This window comes from Elephantulus edwardii, unplaced genomic scaffold, assembly GCF_000299155.1.
Source record: "Elephantulus edwardii isolate Elephantulus edwardi_28Jun2011 unplaced genomic scaffold, EleEdw1.0 scaffold00122, whole genome shotgun sequence".
NCBI lineage: Eukaryota > Metazoa > Chordata > Mammalia > Macroscelidea > Macroscelididae > Elephantulus > Elephantulus edwardii.
In genome coordinates this window covers 10,339,896-10,345,070 of record NW_006399872.1, presented here as the reverse complement: position 1 = coordinate 10,345,070, position 5,175 = coordinate 10,339,896, and the positions used below count along the sequence as shown (strand labels likewise).

At 37.6% G+C, this 5,175-nt stretch overlaps 1 pseudogene; it reads right to left on the bottom strand.

The window, feature by feature from the left end:
* Positions 1–1,242: 1,242 nt before the first annotated feature.
* Positions 1,243–1,719, bottom strand: LOC102876894 (annotated as a pseudogene).
* Positions 1,720–5,175: the final 3,456 nt, after the last annotated feature.

The window sequence follows — 5,175 nt, the reverse complement described above, 5'->3', positions numbered from 1 at the left end:
TTTTCACAGGTACTTTACTTATTTGGGATCTCTTTCCTCTCCAAATAAACTCAACAATTGCCTTTTTGATCTTTTTAAAATATAAACACAGAATCTGTCTTGGATGAATCAAACATGTAGATTGTCTTTTGTAGGATTATAATTCTCACAATAGTGATTCTTCCTATCCATGTATATAGCACATTTTCCCAATTCTTTAGGTCTTTTATTGTGTCTTGCAGAAACTTTCTGTTGTTTTCTTTGTACAGGTCTTCTGTGTCTCTAGTTAGGTTCATTCTCAAGTATCTCAATTTGTGGTTGGCTATTTTAAATGGTTTTGCTTTTTTACTTTCCTTCTATGTGTTTTCTTTTTTACTGTACAGGAATCCTACTGATGTTTTCATATTTATCTTGTATCCTACAACCCTATTAAACTAGTCCAGTAACTCTAATAGTTTTTTCTTGTTGAGTCTTTGGGAATTTTTCAGTGTACACTATCATATCATCTTCATACAGCAACAGTTTAACCATCTCTTTGCTGATCTGGATGCCTTTAACTTCCTTCTTTTGTCATACTGCCCTAGCAAGAACTTCTAACATGATATTGAGTTGAAGTGGTGACAGTAGACGTGGCATCCTTGTCTGGTCCCTGTTCTCAAGGAAAACATGCAGTGATTTCCCTGTTCTTCTCATGTTCTGGAATTCCAATCATATGTATGTTATTTCTTTTAATGTTATCCCATATGATTGTATTGTTTTCTTCATTTTTTTCTTTTTTTTTAAATTTAGGTTGTTTATTTTTCATTTCAATGAACATCTACAGAGATTTTGGGATTCCATTCATTCATTGTTGCACCCTTCTCCCCGCACAAAGCCCTCTTTTTCACTGTGTTTGAAGCTGCCTGCTGTTTTCTTGGTATTATGTGAATTTTTTCTTGATAAGTGTTGGGTTATTTCTTTTCTTTTTTATTGTGTCTGTGTAAGTTGTTGATGCTTTTTGTCTTTATTATGGTATTGATTAGTTGCCAACTTAAAATGTTCAATCAATGGGGTGAGCCACTCACTTCACTGAAAGTCCTTACAGGGAAAATTTGTCTTCCCTAAAGTCCTTGATGTTCTCTCTCTGTTCTGCACTGTAGTCCTGCAGAAATCTCTTCTTGACGTAGTCCCCTGTCATAAGCTCTGTTGTCCTTTTTTTTTTAAAAAAAAAAAAAAACAAACAGGAAAAAAAATAGCTTTATTTCATTCAGGGTGGTGTCCGGCTCAGAACTTCTGGAACTACTTCTTGGTGCCTGCGGCCTTGGTGACCTTGAGCACGTTGAAGCGCACAGTCTTGCTCAGTGGCCGGCACTCGCCCACAGTGACAATGTCTCCAATCTGGACATCTCTGAAGCAGGGAGACAGGTGCATGGACATGTTCTTGAGACGCTTCTCGAAGCGATTGTACTTGCGGATGTAGTGGAGATAATCTCGGCGGATAACGATAGTCCTCTGCATCTTCATCTTTGTCACCACGCCAGACAGAATTCGTCCTCGGATGGAGATGTTACCAATGAAAGGACATTTCTTATCAATGTAGGTGCCCTCGATGGCCTCCTTGGGTGTCTTGAAGCCCAGACCGATGTTCTTGTAATAACGTGGGAGCTTTTCTTTGCCGGTTTCACCCAACAGCACTCTCTTTTTGTTCTGGAAGATGGTGGGCTGCTTCTGGTAGGTGCGCTCGGTCTGGATGTCCGCCATCTTTCCGGCCACTTGGAAAAAAAGCTCTGTTGTCCTTTTATGTGCATGAAGTGGTTGAGTGATGTGACTCTGGGTGCTCTATTTGAGCAGTTTCTCATGCACCTTTTCTCCTGAGGCTTAATGTCTTCCTTTGTCTCTGGATAGGCATGATATCAGAGATCATGGATGCCAGCTCAAGCAGCTTATGTGCCAGGGGGGTCTCAAATCTGCCCTCCCTCTTGCAGAAAGCTGAGAAAGTCTTTCCTCTACTTGTAGCTCTGTGTCCCAAAGTCTCTTGTCCTGTTTGGCCTCTGGGATGGTACCATAGCTGTGGAAGCAAGGATCCCCAAGTGGAGAGACATATGTCTCCATGGAAGCCTTAGTCCAATATCCCTTCTTAAATTTTTATTTCAACCTTTTGGTCTGATATATTGGAATGACAAGATGAAGATATCTTCTCATTAAATATATATTTTATTATCAATCAAATACTCTTTTTGGTTTGTAAGAAGAAGCTCACAGTTCATCCTAAAATGTCTATTATATATTATAATAAAGAATCCTTGTGCATAAATGGAATATGAGAATATTGCTCTATTTTCTGGAACAGAATATTAATCTATAACAAAGATCTCCATTGTTGAGTTCTTTCTTTCCTCCAAACCACTAAAAAATCAAAGAAATAACAAAATTATCCTTAATCACTAATTTGAAATGTTAATTTTAATCTCTGTGCAATATGATGCTACAGTAAGTTCTAGCAACATAAACTTTAGCCTAAAAAGCTATGAAACATGTTAAAACTTCAACAAAGTTGTTCCATAAAGACAACCTTATTTTCTTAATTTATGGCTATTCTATGCAAACTTCACTGTGCAGTTTAAAATTATGAAAGGGCATGTCAGTATTGTATCCTCATTCTATACCTATTCAATCTTTATGCTGAGCAAATAATTCAAGAAGATGGAAACTATGAAGAAGAATGTGGCATCAAGATCAGAGGAAGGCTCATCAATAACCTTAATTATGTAGATGACACAATCTTGATAGCTGAAAGTGAGTCGTACTTAAAGCACTTGTCGTAGAAGATCAAAGAATACAGAATTCAATATGAATTGCATCTAAACACCAAGAAAACAGAAATTCTTGCCAGTGGACTTTTAAGCAACATTCTGATAGGCAGAGAAAAGATTGAAACTGTCAATAACTTCATCTTACTTGGATCTACAATCAACCCCATGGGCACCAACAGTTAGGAGATGAGGAGACTTACTGCTCTGGGAAAATCTGCTGTTAAGGAAGTCTCCAAATTATTGAGGAACAATGATGTCAATTTGAGAACTAAGGTGCCTGATTCAGGCAATATTCTTTTCAATCACTTTCTATATATCTAAGAGCTGGACAATGACTAAGGATGATTGAAGAATTGATGCCTTTGAGCAGTGGTGTTACAAAAGTTTATTGAACATCCCATAAACTGCCAAAAGAACAAACAAATATGTCTTGGAAAAAGTGCAGTCAGAGTGCACCTTGAAGGCAAAGATGATAAAACCTCATCCCACATGGTAGAAGTTATTTCTTGGAGTGTGATGTTATGCATGGAAAAGCAGAGGATGAACAAGAGAGGAAGGTGGATTGACACAATGATTGCTGCAATGGGTTCTAGTGTGTCAGGAAGTGTGAAGATGGCACAGAATAGAACAATGGACACATCTGTTTTTCATGGGGTTGCTACAGGTCCTATTCAACTCCATGACACCTAACAATAACACAATAACATCTACGTAAACTGTCTAAAGTTCTGTCTTGATTTTAAAAAAAAATACCACCAAGTCACTTTGATTTTTTTAAATATTACTCTGACTTATTTACAAAGTTTGAATATATTGTTTTTCACTAAAGATCCTTGCCATTTCCTTCATCCCACCCACTCATTTAATTGTGCAAACCTGTGATTAATGCCCTACCATCTTTCCCCACTGCCTTGGATCTTCATACTCATTCTACAATAGTGGTTTCATATAGTATTTGCCCTTGTTGGACTGAATTAGTTCACTCAGCATAATGCTCTCCAGTTCCTTCTGAGTTAGGTAGTAATTTACAAAGCGATTGCTCCTAAAACAAACAAACAAAAAAACCCCACAAAACAATTGCTCCTGCATGTTGTGTAGTATTCCACTGAATTAGAATTAATGTCCTACAACTTCTCAATCCACTGGTTTGTGCTTGGACATTTGCACTGTTTCCATGTTCTTGCAATGTAAATAATGCAGTTATGAACATTGGTGTACAAGTTTCCAGTTGAGCTTCAGTTCTCATTTTCTTGGGGTATATTCCAAGCAGTGGAATAGCTGGATCATATGGAATTTTTATGTGCAGCTTTTTGAGGAAGCACCAAACTGCCTTCCAGAGTAGTTGTATCATATACAATCCCACCAAAAATGTCAGAGTTCTTATCGCACCACATCTTCCCCTTTATTTACTTAATAACTTTTAAATAACTATTAAACTTTGCCACTGCTACTGGAGTGAGATGGTTTTGATTTGCATCTCTCTTATTGCCAGTGATTTTGAGCATTTCTTCATATGTCTGTTAGACATTTGAATATCTTACTCTGAAAACTCTTTCCATGCCTTTTGCCCATTTTGTAATTGGGTTATCAGACTGTTTCTTGTGGAGGCCCAGGAGTATTCTATAAACTTCCATTACGAGACCCTTGTGATATTACCAAATGTTTATTCCCAGTCAGTAGGTTTTCTTTTCACACTGCTGGAAAAAGTTTTTGATGCACACAGGGATTTAATCTTTAGAAGATCTCATTCATCAATTTTATCCTCCTCAGATTGTACATTTCTGACTGTATTTAGCACTTTCTTTATACCATAGAGTAGAGCTTCTAAGTTTGATCCTAGCTTGTCTCTTATGAATTTGTTTGTTTTGGGCTTTACTCCCAATCTCTTATTCACCTTGAAGTGACTTTTGTGTATGGTGTGAGATGTGGATCCTGTTTCAGCTTTCTGCAGGTAGCAGTTCAGTTTTGCCAGCACAATTTGTTGACGAGGTTGCCATTTCCCCATTTGATATATTTAATATCCGTGTCAAATATCAGTTGACCATAGGTAGCTGGGTCTATTTCTGGGTTCTCAATTCTGTTCCACTGATCTATGTGACTGTCATTGTACCAGTATTATGCTGTTTTGGTTACTACTGCTATGTAGTACATTTTGAGGTCAGGGAGTGCTATACCTACAACTATATTTTTGTTTCTCAGAACTTGACAATTTCCTTTCCAATCTCCTTGAAAAAAAATGAATTTATCAATAAGAGTGCATCTGAATTCCAAAATCAATCTCCATAATAGTCTATGTGTTTCCTACTGCCAAAGGGGCCCTTTAGAGCAGTGAGAGAAGATCTTCACCCTGAAACCCACAGCGTCCCTTTTCAGCAGGAAGTAGCTAAGAGAATACGCCGTCCCC